The 17,674-nt window shown below is 45.8% G+C and overlaps 1 long non-coding RNA gene and 1 pseudogene across 3 annotated transcripts; both read left to right on the top strand.

The window, feature by feature from the left end:
* The first annotated feature begins 581 nt into the window (after positions 1–581).
* Positions 582–3,379, top strand: LOC125549319. 3 transcript variants are annotated; one of them, XR_007301314.1, is made up of 4 exons: positions 582–741; positions 863–964; positions 1,030–1,196; positions 1,976–3,379. It is a non-coding gene; the product is annotated as an uncharacterized LOC125549319 (long non-coding RNA). The 3 variants fall into 3 exon arrangements; XR_007301312.1 differs by having other exon boundaries at positions 1,079–1,196; XR_007301315.1 differs by having other exon boundaries at positions 1,085–1,196.
* Positions 3,380–6,282: 2,903 nt separating this feature from the next.
* LOC125549334 lies at positions 6,283–14,155 on the top strand (annotated as a pseudogene).
* The last annotated feature ends 3,519 nt before the right edge of the window (positions 14,156–17,674 follow it).

A 17,674-nucleotide genomic window follows, 5' to 3' on the forward strand; every position in this document is an offset into this window, starting at 1 on the left:
AGGCACGACCGTGCCTCTCGTGTAAGCAAAACCGTGACTCTCGTGTAAGTAAAAAAACAGAAAAAACGTTTTTTTCCGTTTCCGAGAGGCACGGCCGTGACTTTCACGTAAGCACAACCGTGCCTCTCGCGAAAAGCAAAACTGCGACTCTCATGAACGAAAAAAACAGAAAACGCATTTTGTTTTTCCCTTTCCGAGAGGCACGGCCGTGACTCTCGCGAAAGCAAAACCGTGACTCTCGCGAAAAAAAAAACAAAAAACGTGTTTTTTTCATTTCCGAGAGGCACGGCCGTGACTCTCGCAAAAGCACAACCGTAGCTCTCGCGGAAGAAAAACCGTGACTTTCACGAAAAAAAGAAAACGCGTTTTTTCGTGAAAAAAAATTCGAAATTTTTTATTGATCGAAAAGCTAAGAAAGACCGGGAAAAAACCAAAACGTCGAAAAAAACTGAACGCGTGCAGAAAAATAAAAAAACAAAATTCAAAGGGAGCGTCCAGAACGCGACACGTGCGAATGGCTGAAAACGCGCCAAGCTGATCATTGCGAGGCTCCCGAAGAAGCGCTCGTTAACTAGTTGCTCCCGAATCTCATCCTCCTCCCCCTGATGTTATCCTGAACCCCGTGGGAGAAGCGGCAGCCACAGAACAGCCCTGCCTCTCAACCCCATTCACTCTCCGCCGGACGACGGCGGCGCCGGTGCTGTGCCGCGAGATGTCCAACAATGGTGTTGACTGCAATGGGTATGTGTATTCCGCCGCCCCCCTTTTTCCTTCCGCCCCCCTCCTTTTCTTCAGGTCATGGCCTGCTTAATCCCCATGGCGGATTTGGATAGAGTTGACTGAGGAGCTCGATTTTGTACAGAATCCTTGGTGTTTACTGCTTCTCTCCAACCTGTGGAATCGCAGGACTCCATGAGTGTCGTCAATGGCCAGATGGGCGACGGCGGCGCGACCGCACATCCACGTATAGATCCTCGTCTCTTTCCATTGATCTGAGTTCGTTTTGCTGTGTCAAACCCTTTTCTGCAGGATGCGTGTTCATGCGGCGGTGCTGATTGGTGTTGTCCTACCGGTGAAGTCGCAGGATTCCATGGCATCTCAGATGACCAGATGGGCCGCGGTGGCGAGGGCATAGAGATGTATGGGAACACCGGCTTTGCGGCGTGATCAGAAGCTATAAGTGGCTGGACAAGGAGGTAATTATGGATTAAAAATTCTCTCATCTAGCACAGGAAATGGTTTAATTTTCGGGATAATGCTAGACTGTCATGGTTTTCTAGTCAAAGACGCTTCTTGTTCAAACCAGAAGCATCCGAATTTGCAAAACAGATAGCCTCTTTTGTGCCTTGAATTGCGAAGCTAACTGAGATTTCCTGGTTGTTTGTGTATAGCATACCTTTTTTTGGTCCTGAATTCTGAAGTCTGAACCTTACTGAATTTTAAGGTTGTGTGTTATGAGTGTAGTATACATTTTTGGCCTGATTTCTTAACCATATCCCGGTATTGATTTTCCACAATCAGTGATGCACTCATGGTCATGTGTATTTGTTTGTCTACGTTACTTAATAGATTTAGTTATTTTTATCTGTATGCACCCATCAGTTAGTTAACTGAAATTTGCTGACAGTGGTGCATTATGTTCTTTAACTGCTATACTGAAGCAGCGGATCGAAACATTTAAAAACAATCAGCTCATAAGTAATTAACTAGGACTTGGTGGTTATTTTATTATTATAGTATTACATTTTTGGGCCTGAATTATGAATGTGACTGAAATATCCTTGTTTTGTGTTATTAGTAGAATAGTTCCCCCCCCCCCCCCACTTCAACAAAAACCAGCACCCCCCCCCCCCCCCCCCCCCCTTAATTCTTAACCTAACTGAAATTTATTTGCTAGGGTCGGAAAAACACCTGTCGAGCATGAGTGGGGTTTCACTCTGATTTGGTATTGAACATTTCCTTTTCTTTTTTGCAGAGTGAAGTTTCATTGAGAGCTAACCTGCCAATCGAGAGGCATGCCAATAATGTTTACATCCGGGCGACTTTTGATCAATTTAGCTTAGTTATGTACATAGCTGGTGCATATGTGCTGGACGAACTAGAACTGAACATATGTTAGCATTTGGATTTTACAGTGTCCAATTGCTAGTAATGTACATATTTGCTGCAGGTTAATTAGTTGGTCTATAGTACGCGGTGGTAACTTGGTTATCTGCCGCTGACTAATTATCTGATTTGGTTAATTAGTTGGTCTATAGTTGGTCTATAGTGCATATCTATTTCTTTTCATCTGATTTGTTTCTATGCCCTTGGCACGACACTGAACATCTTTGGGGAGTAATTTGTTTAGTATGAGGGACACTTTAGACTGCAGATTGGTTTTTGGGGAGGCAGGCGATGATTAGCCAAACGAAGTGTGATTTGTGATGGTAGAATAAATTTTTGGGGAGACACTTGTGGTTTTGGGGATACAGTCAATGGCAATGGTGGACTGAACTTTCTGAACATATTGTTCACCAGGTTGTTATTCAATTTTCATTTAGTGTTAGTGTGATTTTAATCATGTCCCAAGGTGATACCAATTGGACTTTAGCGTAGTGCAGATGCGGAAGTTGCCATCTGGGAATGCAGATTACGAGATGAATGCTAGCCTGCATTTTGGTTTTGGGAGACAGTAAATAGTTAGCCAAACTAGTGTATTTTTCCTGTGATTTTAATTTGTCGTTTTGTCTCTCTTAAGACTGGAAATTCCCCTGTAACTTGATTAAGATCCATTGGAGGATATTTTGGGACTAGGGGATGAATTGACTTTTATATCTGTGGGAGAAAAATGTTAGCTTTGATGTGTACTGCTTAATATTAATTTGTTCAAACTGGGACACTTGGTCATGGATTTGCCTTTGCTAGGATCAGAATGTATGAGTATGACCCTTGTTGTAGGATCTGATGCATGCGATCTGGTGTTATTTAGGATTCCATATCTTGCAGCACGGTTATTTCCTTTCACTTGGATTCACACCATAGTTCTACAAATGTTGCAGGATTAGGATACGGAGGAGAGGGAGATCCCAACTGCTCTAGAGCATATCCAGAGAAGAGTGATGGGCCAGTTGTGGATCCCTGAATGTTGTTCTGTACTATTGTTGTGAACTGTCAATGGTGGTGTGTGTGGATTTGTCCTAGCTCAACAATCTCTGTCGTGTGGATTTGTTGTAGCTCAGCAAATGCTTGTTTGGTGGCTAATATAATTAGTTGCAGTCATTGTTTTCCATGTACGTAGATTGCGTGTTGTGACTCTTATTTGCATGGATTGTGTTTTATTTCTTTAGAACTTTTTTATTTTCTTAAACTTGAATTCAGAAGTGTTGCATTCCCATCAGTCTTGAATCTTGTGTGGACTTGTTGGTCCTCAACTTAATATATGCATTTGGCTTGATCTGAGTTGGCATGCGTGGAGTACTACAGTTTTGTTGTTGACAGATTTTCTTAGATTGATACCATAACTGTTGGTGTGTTTGCTTTACATGCACTGCATAGTTTGGTTTGCACAGTTTCGGGCGTGTAATGTGATGCCTAGGTTAGTGACGAGGTCTAGTGAAGTGACAGCAAATGCCCTGGAGCCTCCCCTGTGACGTGCAGGTGTTCCTGAATGATATGCAAGAAGCAGTGAGCGGCATGGGCTCAGGGAGTGCTCACGCAGTTCCCACCTTTGCAAATGTATCCCCACGGCATGGGCAAACGAGAAACTGATGAGTGGTCGGTTATGTTCTCCAGCAACAATTAATGATCATCTTGGAGGTGTGGTTGAATAATCTAACAATGATGGTTGGTTTGAGTACTTAGACAAAACACCAATACTACTGACCAGCGCTCGGCCGCGAGTAAAGCAAAACTGACTGTTGTAACGACGGTACAGTAATGTTAAACCCATGTTAATTATAGTACATATTGTCGTCTTTGAACTACTTTGTTTACGTACTTTATTATGGGCATTCACTAACATGAAGATTGGTGCATGTGAAACCTTCACTATGCATGCTGGTTAATTTGCTACTCCCTTTATCCTAAAATATAAGAACGTTTTTAACACTACACTAGTAGATAAAAAACGTTCTTATATATGGAGGGAGTAGTAATTTTAAAAACTTTGACTACGGCCGATCTCAATTTCATAAAGTGCACCGGCTTGCAATTCTGTTTTAACCGAGTGGTGTTGTTGTGCACTCGCGTAAACCGAAATGCACAACGTGCAATTAGCATGGTGCTGCCGCTGAGGCATCTTAAGTGCAAGCTACCATTTGTAAATACAAGTGTTTCTTCTGTAAACATGATTAGTTAGGCTCAAAAACACCGGTTGGCTGGATTTTCTATAGGCCTATAGCATGTCAAACTGAAAAAAAACTCATTAACAAATGAATCATAATCGTTTTAGCACAAAAAAATCTAACCATGACACGTTTTGTTAATAAAGAAGCATAGCTCACAACCATTTGGAGCTAAGTGAGGAGGGGGAGGTAGATGACAACAGGGGTGGGTGATGTGAAGGCGTAGTTAATTCCAAGACGTGACTTGAGTGTAGAAAGAGAACCACGCTGCACGGCAAAAAGCTGACACACGGCAGTGGGCGTCACGTGGAAAACCTAAACTCGCTGATGCTAATTAATGGTTAATATGCGTCAGCGTGCCAATATCGCGTGGTTGTGATGGACTTGACCTTGATGGGCCTAAACCAACACATGTTTCAGAATTATAAAAATTCTTAAGATAACAAATCACGTGCCAGTCTGGTGGTAGTGTATTGTAAACAAAGAAAAAGATGTTAATCATGTTGTAATCCATGGTGAAAGCTGGCAATAAAAACAACAATCGAAGAAGTTGAGCATGCTTAATCCTTGATAACTACTGCGAACCAACGTGCGTGTTCGCTGGACCTGGACGGGAGTGATCCACGTCGACACCTGTGAGAACTTGTGGTGGTCCCTGTGCAACGTCGCTCCACAGCATGCATGCACGACGTACAGGGCTCCGCCCGCAAGGTCCAAAGCGTCGGACGCCAGCAGCTGCTCGTACATGTCTGCTTCGAGTCAGAGCCCTATGGGCTTTTGCATGTGGGTGGGTCCTGACTGCTTCAATACGGACCTAGAAAAAATCAAATACGTGATATATACACTAAAAGCGCAGCTCCACATGAGGGTGTGACGGCCTGGATAGCGGCCTGCCTGGTGCGCGGCCGCTGTTTGCATTTTCCGCACCCCATCCTCTCTTCCCACAACTCAACGACACATCTCCGGCTCGCAACCGCAACCACCTTCGAAGACATCGCGTAGTCAGAGCATCTTTAGCCATTCAGCCCCTAGGGCGTCGAAAAAAAGCTGTCTGGGGCGAGCCGGCGCTAGATTGGCCCTTGGAGACGACCTAGCTTCCAGTCGTCGGTCCACAGGTCCGACGATGTCCGTACAAAATATATGAAAGCTCGGCATTTTTTGCACGAACTCGGCGAAACTTCATTAAAATTTGTAGCGCAGCTCGGAATGCCCCACCACTCACGCCGCCCGTCGGCGTTGTGGTGGCCCAGCAGGATGACGCCGTTGGTGGAGGCAATCTGCTCCTCGCGGCGGCGCTCGAAGTACATCGTCCAGAAGGCGTGGCTGTCGGCGGCATAGCGTGGCTCGTTCCGCTTTTCCTCCGTCAAGGAGGAGCGAATGCGGGCGATCGCGCCGTGCCGCCCCTTCGGGCACCGGTGGCACCGGGACACCGCCGGCGCTCAGCCTCCACGTCCCCGGCACACGCATGTCCGGAGGCGGCGGCCGAAGCCGTTCGCCGCCGCGCCGTCGCCTAAGTATCTCTCGGCCATCTTTCTTGTCGGCAAGAAGAGGGAAAAGTGTTGCTTTCTGCGCCGTAGAGGGGGAAAATGAAAGTTGTGGCGTCCACCGGCGGGGAGGTCGCCTTTTATAGCCGTAGCTGGGCGGCGTCGGGCTGCATGCCCGGCGACGCGTGGCTGGACGCGCCGCGATCACTGCGCCGTCTGTGAGGCATCAATGGAGGCTGAGCGACGCGGCAGCCTTCGCATTGATTCCCGCAGGAACCGAGATAATGAGGGCGACGAAGCGGCGTGTCGCTGACTCGACGGGCCCATCCGCTTTCGCGCCAAAACGTCTCGCCCCGGTGCCCCGGGTATCCCCAGCACGCCGGATTCTGCCTGGGTCGGCCAGCGATAATTTCGGCCCAAGCCGGCGAGGAGGTGCGACTGGCCGATTTTTACGCGCCGGCGCGGGAAAAACGTGTGGGCCCTAGTGGAGATGCTCCGAGCAACACAGCTCCGATGGAGGCGCTCCTGTCAGAGAGGGCGGCGCCGAGAAGCAAGAAAAGTAGCCAGCCAGCCTCCGCCGATGGAGTCCGCCGCCATCCGCGGGGTGCAATGGGTGGTGGGGAAGGCGCTGAGCCTGCTGTCCGACGGCCTGGTGGAGGCGTGGGCGGCCGCCACGGAGCTCGAGCCCAACATCGAGGCCCTCAAGACGGAGCTCCTCTACGCGCAGGCCATGCTCCACAACGCCCGGGGGAGGGAGATCCGCAACCCCGCGCTCGAGGAGCTGTTGCACAAGCTGCGCTGCCTAGCGTACGGCGCCGACGACGTGCTGGACGAGGTCGACTACTTCCGCATCCAGGACGAGTTGGAGGGCACCTTCGAGGCCATCGACGACGACCGTGGGTGCGCCCGCAACCTCGTCCGCGAGGACCGCGATGCTCGACATGCCGTCAGGCAGCTCTGGTGCGCCTCCTGCTTGTCGACTGATCGCGGTTCCGACGGCCGCGCGGACGAGGCGTCCTGCAAATGCGCGCGCCGGCTCGCTTCCCGTGCCCGCGCCACCGCTCACGCCGGCGGTGCCGCCGCCAAGCAGCTCTGTTGCGCCTCCTTCTTGTCGAATGCTCGTGGGTCCGAGTCCGACGACGAGAACTCCTGCAAGCACTGCGCGCGCCGGCTCGCTCCCCGTGCCCGTGCCACTGCTCACGCTGCCAAGCAGCTCGGTTGCGCCTCCTGCTCGTCCAGTGCCAGTGGGTCAGACGAGGAATCTGACAACGCGTCCTGTAAGTGCGTGCGCCGCCTAGCCTCCCGTGCTCGTACCACCACCCATGCCTTCGGTAAACGACTCCTCTGCTCTTCTTTTCTATCTGTTCGTGAAGATGATAGTGAGCATGCCCTAGTGAACCAAAGTTGAAATTTGATAGGGTAGACGTCTCTAGGAGAGTGAAATCTATCACAGACGAACTTAATCCCCTGTGTGCTAAGGTGTCCACCATTCTTGACATGGAACTGTCGGGCTCTGTCATTGCCGAGCTGCGGTTACTGGGTTCTGGCCGTGGCATTGGTAGTGTTACCTCTACAAGTAGGCCCATAACTACCTCGCAAGCTTTAGAGCCTACATTATATGGGAGGGAACCCCAGAAGAACACTATTGTCGAGCACATTACAAAGGAGGAATACATTCATAGTGATCTCGCCGTCATTCCTATAGTTGGCCCCGGTGGCATAGGAAAGACAACTCTCACTCAGTACATATACAACAGCCAAGAAGTGCAAGATCATTTCAAAATAAGAGTTTGGGTGTGTGTATCTACCGACTTTAGTGTGTATAAGTTGACACAAGAGATTGTGCGCTCCATCCCTAAAGCTCAAGACGAACAAAATGACATAGCAGGTAATGAGGCACAAAACTTGGACCAACTTCAGAAATTAATTGAAAAAAGACTGAAAAATAGAAGATTTTTACTTGTTTTGGATGATATATGGAAATGTGGCTGTGAAGATGAGTGGAAAAGATTTCTAGCTCCCTTTAGAAAGGAGCAAGGAAATGGTGACACAGTTCTAGTCACAACTCGATTCCTTGAAGTAGCTGAAATGGTAAAGAGAGGAAATAAATTGTTAGAACTAGAAGGTTTGGACCCAAAAGAATATTGGAGCCTTTTTTTAGCATCTGTGTTTGATGAAACTAATCAACAACGTAATGATAAAAACTTGCTTGGAATTGGGGTGAAAATAGTGGACAAATTGAAGGGTTCTCCTCTTGCAGCAAAAACCGTTGGTAAATTGCTGAGAAAAAACACATCTGTAGAACATTGGACAACAGTTCTTGAAAGCAAAGAATGGGATTCACAGACCAATGATCATGATATTATGCCCGCATTGAAGCTTAGCTATGATTACCTCCCTTTTCACCTGCAACAATGTTTTTCCTCTTGTGCATTATTTCCAGAAGATTACAAGTTTGACTGTGAGGAGTTAATTCACTTCTGGATAGGACTTGACATTCTACGCCCAGATCATAAAATCAAAAGAATTGAAGATATAGGGCGTAACAACTTGAATGACTTAGTTAATTGTGGTTTTTTCAAAAAAGAAACAGGTGATTCAGATAAACACTATGTTATGCATGACCTACTGCATGATTTAGCGTTGAAGGTTTCCTCGCAAGAATGTCTACATATAGCTTCGTCTAGTCCAAGAACTGTAGAAATCCCACCGTCTGTTTATCACTTGTCCATTAGTATGAGTGATCCGGCCAATAGTGAGGATGGAGTTGTCGAAGAAAATTTTATTAAAGAATTGAATAAAATAAGGAACATACTGAAAACTGAGAACCTGCGCACTTTGATGTTATTTGGAGATTACAATGCAAGCTTTGTTCGCATATTCAGTGATTTATTCAAAGATGCAAAATCTTTGGGTGTTGTCCATTTGTCAACCATGTTCTGCCCTGTGGAGTTTCTATTGCACAACTTCTCGAAACTTGTCCATCTTCGCTACCTACGGCTTGTGTCAGAGTATGGTAGTGAAGAACATGTACCAAAGTGTATACCAAGATTTTATCAGTTAAGGGTGCTAGACATAAGTGACTGGAAGGGTGCTCATGGTTCACTTGGAGATACCGCTAACCTTGTAAAATTGCGCCATTTCCTTGTCCCGTCTTATAAATTCCATTCGAATATTAGTAATGTGGGAAAACTACATAACTTACAAGAGCTACAGAGATTTGAAGTTAGAAAAGAACGTAATGGGTTTGAATTAATGGAGCTGGGGAAACTAGAAGAGATAGGAGGATCTCTTGACATTTGTAATCTTGAAAATGCACTAGTAAACGAAGCACATGAGGCAAAACTCTTGTGCAAAAACCGCTTGCAAAAATTAACACTAAGTTGGAACAAAGGCCAGTCTAATATGAGTCTTGAAGCAGAAGATCAATTACTTGAGAGCCTACGGCCACATAACAATCTTCATGAGCTATGCATTGATGGGCATGGAGGCTCTACTTGCCCTACATGGCTGGGTATAAATATGTCGACCAAAGGTCTGGAGGCTCTCCGCCTTCACAACGTAGCTTGGAAACTCCTTCCACCACTTGGAGAGTTATATCTGATCGGCGAGTCTGGAGAAAAGCATCTCAGTTGCATCACAGGCTCGTGCTTTCTTAACTTGAAAAGACTAGAATTCATTGGGTTGCCAAGATTTAGTAGATGGGTATCAAATGAAGGTTGCCCTCGGTACTTCTCACTTATGGAGGTACTCATTGTGAAGGATTGCCCTGAACTAACTGAGTTACCATTTTCATCTTATACTTGCTGCCCTTTGGAAAAAGATTTGAATATGACCTGGTTTCCTAGGCTAAGAGAGATTGAAATTGAGAATTGCCCAAATCTACTGTCACTGCCTCCTTTTCCTTATAGTCACACTTTGTGCTCTGTTACATTGAGACGTGCAGGAAGAGGTCTGAAGGAGTTACGTTATTCAAGCAAGTCAGACCACTCTTTGAGCATAGTAGGAAATGGTGCTCTGCATAGCCTAGATGAGATGGTCCTGGCCTTCCATAATTTAACCCAACTACAAGTATTGCGTATCCAAAATTGCCCACCTCTGTCTGAAAAACACCTTCAAATGCTAACCTCGTTGAAGACCCTTAAAATAAGGGACCATGTTAAAATTTGCCTAAAATAAGTGATTCAAGCATTATGTTTTTTTTTTCCGAAAAGGGGGCTCCCCGGCCTCTGCATCAGAGTGATGCATACGGCCATCTTATTAACCAAATAACAAAAGGTGTCAATATGGTTCCAAAGTGCCGTTAGCAAAAAGTGATGTGAAATGGCAGCTTCCGGTTAACCATCTTGAGATATGGAGATGGAGTGCTACCGGGAAGGAACTGACACGTCTACTCACTCATCTCCCTGAGCTTTCTAACTTGACTATCTGGAGCTGTCACAAGATAACAGAGTTGGGTGTGGAGGTCGAGCAGCAAGATACAGCATCATCGGTATCACTGCCAGCTTCTTCATCTGTCGAAGCTGTCGAACTGCAGGATACACATGGAACGGATCAACAGCAGGAACTAGTGCAGGAGGTGGAGGAAGAGATAGTATCAGAGGAGGTGGAAGAAGAAGAAGATGCTGCTGCTGCTGATAGGCGGCTGTTCTTACCGGCTCATCTCTGCGACTCTCTGCAGTTAGCTATCAAGTACTGTTCAGAGCTTATCCTGACTGCCCAGAATCGAGAGACAAGAGTAGGAGGTCTGCAAGCCATGGGCTTCCTCACGACAATAAACATAGATGAATGCCCCAAGTTCCTCTCCGCGCCCTTTCCCATCGTCCCTTCAATTCCTTATACTTGGAGGGTGCACGGAGGGCATGCACACGCTTGCAGGCCTCTCAAACCTCACCTCTCTCGAGACCTTACGCATTTGTGATTTTAATATGAAGCATGATCTTTTAAGGTGCGAGGGCCTGTTGCCTCTCCTTACCCAGGGCAAGCTCAAGTCATTACTCGTCCGCGACAGATCCAAATTCTTCGCCGGCCTGGTTCCCGCACAGGCGCTGCATGGTGGTGAACAAGAGCAGCTGCTCCTTTCCCATTCCTCCAAACTGCAGGACCTCTCGATGGACGACATCGCAGGAGTCCTTGCTGCGCCTGTCTGCCGCCTCCTCTCTTCCTCCCTCACCAAACTACGCATTGAATCCAACGACGAGGCCCTTTCCCTCATCGTTTCCGTCCAGGAGCTCGAAATTTTGTGTTGCGGCGAGCTGTGCTGCCTCCCAGCGTGTCTAAACAAGCTCACCAACCTCAGGAGATTAAGTTTCTGGAGAATAGGCATCCGGTCGATGCGCAATGATGTCCTCCCCAGTTCTCTGCAGTTGTTATCTCTCAGCGAGTGCATCAAGCTGCGGTGTCTCCCAGCAGGGCTGCACAAGCTTACCAACCTCAAGAGACTAGATATCATTTCGTGTCCAGCCATCCGGTCGCTGCCCAAGAATGGCTTCCCCAGCTCGCTGCAGGAGTTACATGTCAGACATTGCGAAAACGCCGAGCTAGCACAACAATGCAGACGGTTATTGGGTACCATCCCAATAATCAGACTATAGACCAATCCAAGGTAACAAGCACTTCCTTATTTTTTTTACCGTGTCTTCAATTCCCACCACAATCCATGCTTCTCCTTCACACAAGTCACTTCCTTTGTTATATTATATTTTGAACAGTGTGTGCTTCGATCTACTGTGCAGGGCTTCTTGGGGTTGTAAATTCTTCTAGCCTTGTAGGACTCTCTCCATCCATGCACTGTTTGCACGCAAGAGGGTCTCCTTTGTGGTGTCCTCTTCCAGTACATAAATCTGGTAAGTACGTTCAAAATGGAACTTTATCCCCCACAAAGAAATATTTGAGGAAATCATGTAATCCTCGGTTACTGGCATTGCAGAGTGTCTTTGTTTTGGTCATGTATTCACCATTTATTTTTCCTTTTGTGCAGGTGTTTTTATGCTTGTTCTCTTAGCCCTCTAAATACTTCATGTTTACACTTCTGTCGTGACTTCTGAAGACTTGGTGCTCTAGTTGGCAGGCTCGCATGCCGATTGCTGCTGATGTTACTGTGAGGTTCACACTCCTTAGTAAGTTCCTGAATCGACCCTAATTTTGAGATACTAGGACACAACATGGTCTTTAGCTATCACATCTCATTTTTCATTTACATTTTCAAATCGTACTGATTTTCCTAAAAAATGCCATGCAGACTGGGGTACACTTTTGTATTCCAACAGATGTGAATGCTAGTATTACCAACTTACCATTTGGTAAGTTACTGAACTCACCAAAACTTTCTGTAGTACTAGTTGACGTCACTGTTCATGATCCATTTTGAGCTATAAGTTCCATTTTTCTTCCTTCCCGTTTTGATACATATTTAGCAATTACCTTTATTAACTTTGGCATCCCCTTTCCCAGGTCCAGGAAACATTGTCAGAAATGTGTCTTGTTCCCAGTCCAAGAGGGTCATCTCCATTATCACACCTAATAAGGTTATTTCACAAATTTGCATTTCTTGTTCCCTATCGGCAAGCTCGCAATCAGAATTCACTTCTGCCTAGTCTTCTGTTTAGATGCTACCCAACTGCACGTGTGCAAACTTACCAAACTGCAATGCCTCCCAGCAGGGCTGCACAGGCATACCAACTTTGAGAGATTAAGGATCATGGGTATGTGTGGAGCCCATGTAGTCAGCTGCCCAAGGAGAGACATCCCCAGTTCACTGAAAGAGTTGTGGCAACAAGGAGTTCAAACAGCAATACAGAAAGTAAATGGAAGCCAATCTAAAGCCATATTATCGACTAATTCAAACCAAGGTAACATATACATCCTTGTTTGTTCTTGTCTCCAATACCCTTGCCATTGATTTTTCTCAACCCCATGGGAAGTCTTATGTCTTTCTTCAAGCTTCATGTTGTTTTGTTCCTTTCTGTATGTAGTAGTACTTGGTAAAGTCTAAGCATTAAGATTTTATCTGGTGTTTCCTTGTTTATATATTTCTTTAATTTTGCTTCTTTTCTGCAGTATATAGTTCATCTTCCCACTTTGCCGTGGTTGATCTAGTTACTTTTCTCCAGGTGTTCATCCTGATTTTTACGCTTTTTATCCAAGCCTGAAACCATCATGGGCAGGAGAGATGAATCTGTCAGGAACTTTGAGAAGGTAAATGAACTAGTATAGACTTGGAGCCTTGGAATTCCTGCCAAAGAAATGCATGCTAAAATCATTTGCTGCTTTGTAAATTGATCCTAACATAATATATTCTCAGGTTTGGTTCGTGCTTATCTAGCACTTCTCGGGCTGTGTGCATCAATTGACGCAGAGGCTGAGGGTACAACCTCCTTTTCGGAAAAAATCTAACACTTTTGCATTATTCCCTACTGCACACGAAGCAATGGAGATTATGGACCAGTCTGCAATGGATCTCAAATTTGTTGACATCTCGGTGATGTGCAAGGTAAGCTTTCTGCAAAGGAAGTCTCACTATTTATTTGGTATGCTTTCTACCAATACTAGCCCTTTGGAAGCTATAAATATATTTTCCTTCTTTGCAGGCAAGGAAGCTGTATGAATCTGCCATTTGTCTTGAACCTGAAATTCTCAGAGCTGCATTGCCATTGCGTGATTTGCGTGTTGGTGAATGCCCGATCAATGATGCAATTTTGCTACTTGAAAGATATCAGCACAATGGCCAAATGATTCTCAACGCAATGTGCTTCCCCCTTTGGTGCTTTGTATAACTAGATACTTCGTGAAGAGTCAATAGAAAGGCTTCCATTTCCCCCCCCCCCCCCCCAAAAAAAACTTTCCCACTCAATCTCCCCAAAGGTAATTGCTCTTTTCTAGTATCGTTTTTTTAGGAATATCTTGTTGATTTGAAACCAGAGGACTCTAGGATAAACTGTAAAAATAAATTTTAATGCTAGTTCCTGAAGTCAGAGTCAGGTCTGGGTATCATGTACAAAATGCAGATTACTAGATTGTCCGAGGCCCTCATACTAAAACATAAATTATGTTGTACCAACGCAGGTTACGAAATAACTGAAGACCAGAACGTGGACATGTAGTTGCTGAAAGGATGCTGGGGCAAGGAAAGTACAAAATTTTCTCGGTTTATGCAAATGCTAGTTTACCTTGGATCGTGCATATAATTTATTTGGTCACATTCTAGCCCTCACAGTTTTTTTTTTGAGAAAATGCAAAAGGCTTGCGTTTCTTTGTATTGAAAAGAAAGAGAGTTCGTTACAGCCTCCTAGGAGGAATCATTATAGGCATGAATCAGTGTACGTCCCAGGTTTGAGGGAGAATGGCATGCAGGCCACGGGCTCCAGCCGTTGCCCAGAGTTTGGCTTCGTCTTTGATCCGGGCGGTCAGGGTATTGGTCGACGGGGTTGCGCCGTTGAACACGCAGTCGTTGCGATGCTTCCAGGTCATCCAAGGGATCAGCAGGGTTGCGGTGGCAAGGCCTTTCTTCATGGGTTGCGGTGTGTTTCGCCGCGCCGAGCTCCACCATTCTGATAGAGATCCCTCGGTGGAGGGCACGCTGCATGTCAAGCGCAGCCAGGACAATATCTCTTGCCATACTTGCTTGGAGAAGGGGCATTCTAGCATTAGGCGTTGGATTGATTCAGGCGCTTGGTCGCGAAGCGGGCAGCGAGGGGGGTGCGGCAGTCCGCGACGAGCAAAGCGGTCGGCCGTCCAGCAACGTCCTAACTGGGCAAGCCAGTGGAAGAATCTCACACGCGGGAGCGCCCAGCTCTTCCAGGTAAGCTTCCAAGCAGGGCAAGAGGTCGAGCCATGGAAGGTGGCGAGGTAGGCGGACTGGGCTGTGTAGGTACCTGCCGCGCTCCACTTCTAGAGCAGGCGATCCGGCTCGGCAGTGAGAGTGGTGTGCTCGATCGCCTGCCAAGTGAGCAGGTATTGGCCAATCTCGTGGATGCCAAGGGTGCCCTGAATGTCCGAAGCCCATTGGTGTGCATGCAGTCCGTCCGCCACCGTCCTGCTCTTGCGGCGATGTTTGGGGATGAGGGCATGCAGCTGTGGCGCAAGCTCCGAGATGGCGCGCCTGTTGAGCCAACGGTCCTCCCAGAACAGCGCGCGCTGGCTGTCGCCGAGGAGCATGGTGGTGGATGCGAAGAAGAAGGTGGGCTCCACAGCAGTGAATTGGAGGTCGAGATCAGACCCATGCCCTGGTGTCGTCCGTGCGGGCGAACCACAGCCATCTAGTGCGCAAGGCCAAGCCCGTGCGCTCCAGGTCATGCACCCCGAGTCCTCCGAGCCGGGTCGGGCGGCAGACGCGCTGCCAGTTGACGTGACAGTTGCCGCCGTTCGCCTCGGCGCGGCCAGCCCAAAGGAATCCTCGCTGGATTTTTTCGAGGAGCTTGAGGATCTTTTTCGGCGGCGCGAGCACCAGAAGTTGGTGAATGGGGATCGCAATTTTTTCGAGGAGCTTGAGGATCTTTTTCGGCGGCGGCGTGCCATTTTTAACCTAGAGTTTGCATACTGCTCTCCATAAAGTTCTTTGAGAGATTTCATTTATGCCGCTCAGCATGCATTGAATACTCCCCACTGTCCTTATAAACAGAGCCATCCATCCAGATCTTGTCGGCAACTCTAAGAAAATACTTATTAAAAAGAGGAAAAAGGAGTATTGGCAATCTAGAGCCAAAAGAGAAAAAAGAAAAGGAAAAAAAGAGTGAGCTGGTAAGAAAAAAAAGGAGTGCTGACAATAAAATTTTAAGAGGTTCTGATATTTTGTTAAGTGGGAGGAGTCAACTAGCGCATACTTCCATATCCTTGCCCACTTCTCCTGATATATCCGTATCCAATAACGATGGGACATCACTATTTCTAGAGATCATCTTGTGCTGTGCCTCTCAGATAGGGATGAAAACAGAGTGGAAACGGACGGAACTGAGTGCTATCATATTTGTTTTCATATTTTTTTGTAGAAGTGGAAACGAATACAGAAACTCCGGAAATGAATACGAAAACAGATACTACCGGAAACGGACACGGAGCAAATACAAAGCGGATACGGAAACAGAAATAGGCATTGACCGGAACTTTAAAACCCCTTGAATCATAGAGAAATACACACAAAAACAAACAAATTTAATGAGTTGTTAACATGGCTACAAAATAATCTCATTATGTTAGCAACTTTGCGTAGTATTGTAGTAGTACCGAACAATTGTGTATAGGGTCAAGCTGAGTACATGTGTGGTAGTAGAAGTTGGGCCTTAGATCCATTCTACTAATTGTGTCATTGTGTTCTCTTTGGTGTTTGGGCTACAAAGCAGCTATAAGTTTACTAGTAGAGTGCCCGTGCGTTGCCACGGGCTCTTGAAATAGTTTATTAGAGTTACATGTTAAAATGCACACATACAAACAATATAACACAAACTGAAGTCCATTATTGCAATGTAACAAGCTGAGTGATGTTACAACTTAACATCTATTACAAAAAAAAATAATATCTAGATGATGCGCTTAAGAAATTCTTTCACAATATCAGGAAAGTTTCCTCTAGCTTCATTCCCGCGATGTTTTAGCAAGTATAATAAAAATTGTTTCCTCAATTCATACCCATCCTGCAGAAAAAATAAATGTAGTTAGTATGAAAAAATCACAGAGAAGGTCTTAAAAAATGTAACCCACAATACTCACCGCGCAAACCGGCTTGACCAATTCTTTACCATTCCACCAGAGCATAAAATGAAAAACAAAATAGCCAGACACATTCCTGGAAAACTTTCAATTAATATTATAAATAATATAATGATACGAAAAGTAAATATTCTTATTATGAATTCATTACCCGTCTATACTCGTTGGAACACCGGCCGGAAACAAACGATGCCATTTAGATATATCAGAATTCCACCCAGGCAGCTTTATTTCGAGTGCTTCTTTGAAATCTCTTGAAAAACTTTTTAATTTCAGTGAATGCCTCAAGTTTTTATCCTCTGACAATTGTGATGATTGAATAGGATCCATAATATGTAGACGACGTGCCTCTTTGTCGATGATGTACAGGATGTATCGGCCGATGGATGCATAGGGAAGATAAATCTACAAGTGGAGCTATTAGAAACAAAAACAAACCATGATAACAATGGTCAAAATATTTTATTTACCTTATTGCAAGATGAGATGTCGGTCTCCATCCCAGACCAGCTATCAAATAATGTTGCCAACGTCTGGATAGTTTCCTTCTCACAAAACTTCTGACCTCGTGTTGAATCTAGCAGCATGGACTAAGTAGAAGAAAAAAAATATTGTTTCAACATGTTGATACTAATGGCACCTAGAATGAAGAGTTATGGTAACTTACACAAAATCGTAGATCCATGTAGTGTATAGGAGGGTCTGTGAACAATACTCCCTCGTCACATGCCAGCATAAGCACGGCGGTGTTGAAGCAATCATTGTCCATGGGCTGCTCCATGTTAAGTATGCACTGAAGTTTCTTAAGACTTAAACTCATTGGATCGGGTGTGGAGCTCCGGACCCACACCTTCCTGTAATTTGGATGGTAAGAAGAACAATAATATACATCCGCATATTAAATATTGATACATGATACTTACTCCAAACATCCAGCATCATTGATCGACATGATGTAGCTACAGAGGCCGGCAAGTATTTCGCGTTGGTCCGTGGGAATGATAGTGATTGGGGCGGGACGTTTCTCTTCGACAACGTCAGATGGATTATCCAGGATCTCAAGATCAGAATTAGCATGGAGCAGACAAGTTTCTTCGTTAAGAGGTTGATGGTACACGGGACATCCTTTTAACTTATTAAGCTCTGAATCGAGCAAAATAA

This window comes from Triticum urartu, chromosome 1, assembly GCF_003073215.2.
Source record: "Triticum urartu cultivar G1812 chromosome 1, Tu2.1, whole genome shotgun sequence".
In the NCBI taxonomy this organism is placed as follows: domain Eukaryota; kingdom Viridiplantae; phylum Streptophyta; class Magnoliopsida; order Poales; family Poaceae; genus Triticum; species Triticum urartu.